Below are 10,141 nucleotides of genomic sequence, written 5' to 3' on the forward strand. Positions count from 1 at the left end.
TACATAAATTAAATACGTCCACCTTTGAAGTGAACCTCAACCTTCCCACCAAGCTTGGCTCAGATTATTTCAGAACTAATCTGGTTACTTTTTTCACACACAGACACATGAATCAAACTATGACACCTCTCTATGACCTCCACTTTGACTGACTGTTTTCAAAATCGAAGCCTGCCTTACTCTCAACCCTTCCCCCAAGTTTGGTCTACTGTGGTTGAAAACTTTAAGCTGAGAGCGCTAGGTCAAGCTTTGACCTAATCCTGTGACCTTGGCCGTTGGCTTTATTGTTATAAAAAAAAACAGTATGTCAATCCCTTGGCTGACCATCAACATTTCTACTAAGTTTGGTTAAAATCGGATAAAAACTGTGTGACATTTTGTTTTTCACACACACACACACACACACACACACACACACACACACACACACACACACACACAAAGTGACATTTGGAGGGGAAAGTAGGAGAAGAGAGAGAAGGAAGAAGGAAGAAGGATGGGTGACCATAAGGAAGAGGCACAGGGAAGATCGGATGAAGTCAACAGGCAAAGAAGAATCAATAAAAAGAAGAGAAAGGTGAACGAAAGCAAGAAAAAAAAAATATACGAAGAAAACAAAGATGGAGGATGTCATAAGGGAAGGAAGGAAGGAAACAAGGAAGACTGAGAGGAATAATCATGGAGGGAAAGAGGGTAGACAGGAGGAATGACGATGAGGTAGGAGGGAGGAGGAAATGCGGAAGTGACAAAGTAGAGAGGAGGAGGGAAGGAAGGAAAGAAGGCCAAAACGTGGAGGAAGTAAGGAAAAGAAGAAGGCTTAGGAGCAATGCCTGTCGACTGCACGGTCATTAAGGCAAGGAATCAGTTTTTACCAAGTCACACTAATGCCCTATGAAACGACACCCAACATTCGAACAGACATCCAGGTCCCTTGTCGTATTGCAGGGTCAAGGACTTAGAGGAAACGAACTTTGCCCACTTGTCTGACCGACCTGGGAATCAAGCTCAGGTATTTTAGTACCGGTACTGTGAACATTTTTCAAAAGAACTGCTTGCATCGGCCGGGAATCGAACCCGGGCCTCCCGCCTGGCAGGCGAGAATTCTACCACTGAACCACCGATGCTTGGTGATGTACAAGAGAGGAAAGAGAAAGTAAAGCGAGGCGAACACCTGAGGTGGATGGGGAAGGCCAGAGCGAGGAAGGCATGGAGGGAGTGCTGGGTGGGTGGGTGGGTGAGAGGACCCCTGTCGCGGTGCACTGCTTGATTCTTTTGTCCGTATTCGAAGTGACTTTGTATATTTCGTGACACCTCTTCCTCAACGGTTTACTCTGCACATTGCACCTCAATAGTGTTTTGTATGCTGTGGCGATATTTTAACAAAATAGATGATAGGCAAGAGATTTTAAGGTGCATTATGCTGAGGAATGTACTGCACATTCTTCTCAGCTTCCCTCAGTTTATTTTATTACAGCACATCGGTAGTTTCTCTCCATATCACAGAATCCATTCAACCCGAGGACGTAACTTTCAGCTTATTCTTGTTATATAACCAGACGATCTCATTCAGGTAAGAGACCCGCCAAGAGGAGAAGTGGATGAAGGCTGTACCTTGTCCCTTCAGTTTGATAAGTTTATCTTGGTCTAAATGAAATCGCCTGGTGATACAAAGAATAAAGCACAAAATACGTTGTCGGATTGAAGGGGTGGGGCGATGGATACCTCGCGAGAGAAGTAAATATGAAGTGGATTTGGAAATGATGATCAAAACAGAACTGATTCATGCTGACTATAAAATTATCGTGAACTGAGTACCATACATGAAGGAAGTAACCACACATTAGTAAGGTGACAAGTGTTGTCACGATAAAAAGTTCACTGACACTCCCCTGCACATTGTGTCAGTGGAAAGTGTCACACAAAACATTTTTATCTGACTAAAAAATAAAATCAATGGTTCGGCTTGTAAGGTGAAGCCAGGATTCCGGAGGCTTATATTAGCGAATGAGTGTTTGGTTCATTTCACTGGGCATGCTGTTGATGGTTTACCTTCTGGACCATTACTCTCCTCGTTCTTATGAGGGGGTGGGTGGGAAGAGGTACGTATGATGATGATGATGATGACAGCAATATGTAACGTACAACGAAAGCGCATGAGAAGGATACTGTATGACGTTTGGTGAGGAATGAGAAATACGGAAGGCAGGACGTTACTGGTAGGGGACTGCCGGCAAACTTTTGCTCCTGATGGTACGGTATCGATTACACGAAGGTCAGAGACCCTATTTATGGTGGCAAACAGGCTTCGTAGCACATCTTTCTTAGCAGTTTATTTCTCATTTATTACATTAACATTAGTGTGATGGTTTGCCTCGCTTTCATGTCCTGAATTGATCTGCTTTTAATGAACACAGTTAAAATAATCAAGAGTGACTGCCGCTTTCAATATCTGATCAAAGGTCAATACGACCGCGTAACAAGAATAAAATAAAAACAAACACAAGAAAGAGCACTCAGGGTGCAATACACCCGAAGCTATTGGTCTAAAGACCGAATATTTGTCTTTGCCCTGCAATCTTAAACTTCGATCGACTGTTTTCAAAGTAGGAATGCTTCGCCTGTGCCTGACCATTAACTGTTCCACCAAGTTTGGTCAGAAACAATTCAAAACTGAGTTGACCTTGCCCTCTGGCCTTGACATTTGTCTGTGACCTTGACATTTTATTGATTGTTCTCAAAATAGAACCCCTTTATCCTTGCCTTACCTTGAAGCCTTCCATAAATAAAATCTGGTATACATCGGACATTGCCATGTGACCATGACCTTTGACCTATTGTTAAAAAAAAAAAAAAGTCAACCCCCTGAGTGATCCTCAACCGCCCCATCAAGTTTTGCTAAGATCAGATAAAAACTAATCTAGTTATTTGGTTCACAAACAAACACATGGATAGAAGTTTGACCTTGCCCAGTGACCTTCACTTTGACTAACTGTCCCCAGAATCGAAGCTTCCCTTATTCACAAGAGGCACAGAGAAGATTGATGAAGTGACGAGGCAAAGAAGAAACAATACCGGTAATGAATGGAGCAAGATCAAGTGAGGCAAGAAAAAATAATGCAAAAGAAAAACCGGATGGAGGGTAAGTCTTAAGGGGAGGAAGGAAGGAAGGAGAGAAGGAAGACTGAGAGGAATAATCATGGAGGGAAACAGCAAATACTCGAGGACAGAAGTCATCGCGCAAAAGAGATGATGTAGAAGAGAGAAGGGGATGCAGAAGTAACGAAGCAGTGAGAAGGAAGGAAGGAGTTCATAGAGGTACACAGGAAGTACAGGTAACAGAAGGCCTGGTGGCCCATGAAGAGTTCATGTTAGAAAATAAAAGCTACTACTACTACTAAGATCTAACCAAAGTGTAAGAGAAAAGGATAAAAAGGAGAAAGGCTCTCCCCCACCCAACACCATCTGGTAAAATCGGCACACCAAAGAAACACACACACACACACACACACACACACACACACACACACACACACACCACGCTTGCTGGACAGAACAAGCATGAAAATTTAATACGAGAGGCAGAAGAGGAATCACTATGCACTGTGTAATATATATTCTACAGAGCTGTAAAAGAAAAGCAAACTCAGTCGCCGAATGTTTCCGTTATCATGCAAACGTTTCTCAGTCGTCAGCATACACTTCAACTTGGAAATAAACAAGACTCACCTAGTTATAGTTTGTAATCTCAAAATATTTGTCTAGCCGAATTTTAAATGTCTATAGTATTTGTACTAACTACTGGCGCTGGTAGCCCATTCCACTGTTCCACTACACGAGCATAGTAGTTTTTCTCTCAATTAGTGTTACGTGTCTTGCTTCTGAGTATTCATTCAATTATTTCTAGTCTCAGTAGTATTCTGTATTTTGAACAACTTATCATATATAACATAATCAAATTTGTTAAAACTATTAAATCCTCGTATCAGAGCCCCTCTGGGTCGTTGACTTTTCAGAGAACGCATATACACTTTCTTTTGTCGCTCTTTATAGGGTAAATTTAGCAGCGATGGGATCATTTTGTGGCTCAGCGTTGCTCTCTCTCGAGACTGTCTTCGTCCATAATAAGATTCAGGTATCATTGCTGCACACAAAATTCTAGATGTGGTGTAACTAGATGTAACTAAGCTCAGGAATTACATGATGCGTTTTATGATCAAAGTTCCTTGCGATGAAGCCGTACATTTTGTTTGCCTTGTTACTGGCTGCTACGCGCTGTCTTACGTTTCTGAGGTCGTTACTGATGATTACTCCTATATCCCTCTCGTCATTTACTTACGTCGCTGGAGGACTGAACATGCGACATTCATATTTAATGTTTTTATCGCCAGTGTGCACGACCTTACATTTATCTATACTAAATTTAATCTGCAACTTTTCACTCCCGGTCGTTTTGTGTGGATTTACAGTCCGCTTTTGTATTTACTTTGCCTCCACTCTTCGTGTCATCTGCAAGTTTCGCTACCTTAGAAACGACTCCATTTTCTGGATCATTGATATAAACAGTGAAATGAACTGGACCTAGAACTGACCCTTAAAGTAACTCCGCTTGTTACCTCTAGCCTATTAGATAATTCGCCATTTAACACCACACGCTGCTTGCCATTCGTTAACCAATCGATGAACATAAATGGTTAGGGGCCGTGGGCTTTTTGTTTTCTAGTAATCTTATATGGGGGACCTTATCAAATTAATTCTGGAAATCTAGGTAGATGAAATCCGACGGTATTTTTGCGTCCCAGTTATCATGTTTGTAAAAAATTCAAGCAAATTTTTGAGACATGATCTATTATTACTAAACACGTGTTGATTATAACTGTTTTAAGATTATGCTTATTAAGGTATTTTGGTACTGTCATTGTGATATCCTGTAGGTTTATATATTTCATAAATCTCTTGCGACCCGTGATTTCCTCAGTATTCTTCGATATCCAGGTTTATTAATGAGATTATCTCTTCGGGTAATCTTCGGTACATTTTTTCGTTCGATAGACATCAGATGGTTAGTGAATATTTCCCGTATTTCTTCGACGTTAGTTTAGTAATGTAATCAAGCTGGTGTTGGAAATTTCCTTTCGCATGTTATAAACTTTTTTTTTTTTTTATATATAGTTAGGAATACTGGTCTTACAACTGATGTTAACTTCAGGTGCGGTGATATGATCGCTGTTATTACAATTTTCATCAACCTCACACAAATATGTTAGGTCACTGTCTATTACTAGGGCAATGCCGAGTATGTTACATCCACGCTGGTGCATTCACTACCTGACTTTAAAATGCATCGTTACCAGATCTAGTTGCCTGTTCTATTCTTGGTCTGCACACGAATTTTTCCAATCAACATTCGGATTATTGAAGTGCTCCAAAATAACGCCAACTTTATTTTCAGTTCATTGTTTTTATGTCGCCGTACAATTATTTGTTGTTTTCATTGTCTAGCTTGGCTGGTCTGCGACTAAACCGAAAAGAATGGCTTTATTGCTTCCTGTGAAAATTTCGACATAAAAAAATCGTATGTTTCAACATCCTATTTTCTTATCTGCACTGCATTTATGTGGTTTTTAATATATATTAGTACTCCCCCACCGATTTTATGCAGTCGCGATTTTCAAATACAGTATTTCAACGTTCTGTAGCGATGCTTCTCCAGTATGGTACTTGTCACGAGGGTTTAATCATGATCCTGTAAAATATAATTATATAGGGATTTTCCGTAGTTACGTAAGTAATTAATTTGTCTGGTTTTGAAATAATATTTCTCGCATTCATATCCTTAATACTTAGAGTACAGCTGGATCTAGTAGAGCTGTGCGAAACACTAATATTAGCCCTGTCTAATCATTTAAATCCTCACTCGATGTGGCAACACTCCTATGAGAGGTTTGATGACTTGGCAGTCTTTTCCTCATCAATAAATCCTCTGATTTCTACCTGCATCTGAGGTGAGGTCAGGTGCATCCGATTATCCTGATGAGCTGATCTCACCTCACTGCCCCCACTGACTTCAGGGATTGGATTCTTAACAGCTATGACATTAATTGTCCCTCTTTTCACCTCCATCACCACCTACTGTAAGTCATGTCTGACACCGTCATCTAGAACCCCACCTAACTACCGTTTCCTTCCCTATTAATGGAAGGTTATCCTACCATACTAACCCTTGTCATAACTAAAATGGTCTCAAACATCAACAAACATCACACCCTCCATTCTACACAGACTTTCAAGCCTACTATTGACCCCCATCGCTCGACTGAGAATTACAGAACCAAGGTCTAATACTGACAATAAACCACAGATAACTAACTTCCTACGACGTTCCTTGAACTCCGTAATCAGGCACCTATACTTCCCAACTACCTCCTTTGACCTGCCTGAAGCTACATTATTAGGCCTTACCAAAGCAACACTTCTGTTTGCACTATCTCTAAGTGCAATGCCTTAGCACTCACCATTCCAGCCTCATTCTCCCAACCTTACAACCTATTAAGTAACACATCCACTGCCTTACACTTTTCCTGATTTCTAAACTAAGCCTACTTATTAACTTACAAAACCAACAAGACGTATACTCACCTTCCTCTTTCACTACGAAGTCTCTTATAAACTCTTTGGCACACACGAACCAGGAGAATCGTTTTATAGTCGCCATTTTAACCAAGGTCTAAAGAATACCTTGATTTTAACGAGGTCGTTGGAGAGCTCCGAGCACGTCTTCACCTGAGCAGGTCAGAGGTCAAAGGGAAGGAAGGATGGGATGAAGATACTAAGAAGAAGGATTAACATTACTGACTAACAACTGAACGAAGGTCATTAAGGCATGCAATCAGGTTTTACCCAGTGACAACACTGACCTATGATACGACATGCAGCAATCCAAGTGACATCCAGGTCCCTACTCATACTGCTGAGTGAAGGACATGGGGGAAACAAATTTTGCCCAACTGCCTGACCGTCCAGGAAATCGAGCTCGGGTTTTTCCAGATGCGGTCTGGATGTGCTAACCATTGCGTCACCGGCTCCCAGTGCGACAAGCATTTTGGTGAGATGTGGTGACAACTCTTAGTATTGTGAACGTTATTCAAAAGCAGTGCTTGCATCGGCCGGGAATCGAACCCGGGCCTCCCGCGTGGCAGGCGAGAATTCTACCACTGAACCACCGATGCTTGATGATTTAGAAGGAGTGAGAAAGTAGAGCGAAGCGAACACCTGAGGTGGGTGGGGAAAGCCAGAGTGAGAGAGGCAGAGAGGGAGTGGTTGGTGGGTGGGTGGGTGAGAACACTGCTGCCACTGTGCTCTGCCTGACACTCTCCCGTATTCTGGTAAATTTCCTGGCACCTCTACCCATGCGGTTTATTCTGCACATTGCACCTCGACAGTTTTTTTTTTTTTTTTTTTTTTTTTAATGCTATTGCGATGTCAAAATGATTAAATAATATACAAGAGAATTTACGGTCTGGGCTAATATGGAAAATAAAGAGCTGAGGAAACCACTATACAGTAAATCCTTCCCTAACAAACAGAATATGAACGTCTGAGTTCGCCCACTTCACTTCACTCCAATACATTAGTTTGCCTATATATCTGTGCCGTCAATTGCCTAAATGAAAGAACAATACCCTCATCTGGACAATCTGTTGCTTTAGGAAATACATCAGTTTCAGCCTGACCTGGACCCTCTTCAGGTATTTGGGTATTTGCTGGGGTGGGATGGACAGGTTATTCCAAAACCAGAAGTGACGGTTTGCCAAAATAATCTTTGTGTAAAGAAACAATTTTAGCTCATTCAGCCGAGGACGCAATGTTCGTTTTATTCTTGCTATATCACCATGCCATCTCATTTAGGTGACAGAGGCTCCAAGATACGTTAATGAAGGCTATACCGTATCACTTCAGTTGGGAATGTTGTTTTGGTTAGGCACGGCATTAGTGTGTGTGTGTGTGGGAGGTGGGGTCAGGCCCTCAATTTTCAGTGGACCAAGGATTATATATAATGAAATAGCAATGTTATTCACAAAATATAAGCAATAAATATCTTACATAAATGTTATCAGAGAATCATTTAAGTGATAGGAGATTTGGTAACGAATTTTATGGAACTGGATAACGAGTTACCATGACTTGAGGTAATTCCGTTAGGAATCACGTCCCCCCCCCCAGTGTTATATCCAGCTTGGAAAAGTCTTTCTTAAGCTGAATAAAATCTCCTAAAGCTGGCAAGAATCAAGGTGAAATTTATGTCATGGAACTGAATTGGTCAGAACGATGACATTTGCTGGTGATAGTACTTATAACACTAAGGTCCAGGACCCAACATCTGGCAGCACAGGAGGAGTCGTAGTTCATCTTCCTTACCGGCTTATTTTCCGTATATCACCTTATCCTTCTGCGTCATGGTGTGCCCCTTTTTATTGTCCTGAACTGATATTTTTTTAATGAACACAGGTGAAATAATAATGACTGCCGATTTCAATACCTGATCCTGGCAGCGTAAGGTCAAAGGTCACTACCAACGCATAACAAGAATAACAAACAAAACATAACAAGAAGGGGCACTCAGAGAGTGCAACACACCCCAACCAATTCAATCGGTCTAAAGGCCGAACAGTTAACTTTGTCCTGCGATCTACATCGATTGATTGTTCTCAAAGCCAGAATACTTCGTCCTTCCCTGACCTTCACTCAAGTTTAGTCAAAATCAGATTAAAACGGAGTTGACCTTGCCCTGTGACCTTGACGTTTGAAATTTACCTGTGACCTTGTCTGTTTTCAAAATAAAATCCCTTTACCCTTGCCTTACCTTGAAGCCTTCCAGAAAATTAATTCTACATCGGCCCTTGCCATGTGACCATGACCATTGACGTATTGTTAAAAAAAAAAAAAAAAAAAAAAAAAAAAAACGAGTGAAGCTCAAACCTCCCACCAAGTTTGGCTCAGATCAGATAAAACTAATCTAGTAATTTTGTTCACAAACAGACGAACAAACTTTGCCTTATGACCTTCACTTTGACTAATTGTCCTCAAAATCGAAGCCTGCCTTACTTTCAACTCTACTACTAAGTTTACTCTTCATTCACTGGAAACTTTAAGGTGACCTTGCTGGCTTAAACTTTGACCTTGCCCTGTGACTTTGACCAATGACCTACTGTTCTAATAAACTACTGGTCATTTCCTTGGCTGATCATCAACCTCTCGACTAAGTTTAGGTAAAATCGGAGAACAACTGAGACTGATTTCGTTTACACACACACACACACACACACACACACACACACACACACACACACACAAATACACACACACACACTCACTCACTCACTCACGAGAGAGAGAGAGAGAGAGAGAGAGAGAGAGAGAGAGAGAGAGAGACAGACAGACAGACAGACGCTAACTGATAAGCAACATGGGGAGGAGACAGAAGAGAAAAGAGGACGAATGATAAAGGATAGGTAACGCTGAGGTAAGAGGCAAAGGGAACAGCGGATGAAGTGAACAGGCAAAGAAGGAATAAGCAGAGAAAGGTAAAGGGGAAGCAGAATCACACAAACACAAAAAGGGATAGATGGAAAGCCATAAAGGGAGGAAGGAAGAATCATGGGGAGGGAATGATCACAGAGAGAATGAGTAGATACACGATGAACCAAGTCATTACAGAGGAGAGGAGGTAGAAAGAAGGACATGCGGAAGTGACCAGGCAGAAAGAAGGAAGGAAGGAAGGAAGAGCTGAAGAGAAAGAAAATAAAAAGGTTTCAGATTGATGACTGTCGACCTCACGAGGGTCATTAACCTAAGCAATCACTTTTTCAACAGTTTCAGTATTGCTCTGTGATGCTATACGCAGCAGTTCATGTGATGCCCAGGTCCTTAGTCGTACTGCTGGGTGAAGAAGAACATACGGGAAATAAACTTTGTCTAATAGTCTGACCGGCCTGGGAATCAAGTTAAGGTGCTTCCAGATGCGGGCTGGATGTACTAACGTTACATTGCATCACCGGCTCCCAATAAGATAAGCATTTTGTAAGGATATGGTGGGATGTGGTGACAACTCTCAGTATTGTGAAAATTATTCAAAAGCAGCGTT

At 41.5% G+C, this 10,141-nt stretch overlaps 2 non-coding genes across 2 annotated transcripts; both read right to left on the bottom strand.

Annotated features, from left to right (window-relative positions):
• Positions 1-1,053: 1,053 nt before the first annotated feature.
• Positions 1,054-1,124, bottom strand: TRNAG-GCC (transfer RNA glycine (anticodon GCC)). Its single transcript has one exon. It is a non-coding gene; the product is annotated as a tRNA-Gly (tRNA).
• Positions 1,125-7,155: 6,031 nt separating this feature from the next.
• On the bottom strand, positions 7,156-7,226 carry TRNAG-GCC (transfer RNA glycine (anticodon GCC)). The gene has a single exon. It is a non-coding gene; the product is annotated as a tRNA-Gly (tRNA).
• Between the last annotated feature and the right edge of the window lie 2,915 nt (positions 7,227-10,141).

This window comes from Coenobita brevimanus, chromosome 94, assembly GCF_032717465.1.
Source record: "Coenobita brevimanus isolate Jiangsu-jjx chromosome 94, ASM3271746v2, whole genome shotgun sequence".
In the NCBI taxonomy this organism is placed as follows: domain Eukaryota; kingdom Metazoa; phylum Arthropoda; class Malacostraca; order Decapoda; family Coenobitidae; genus Coenobita; species Coenobita brevimanus.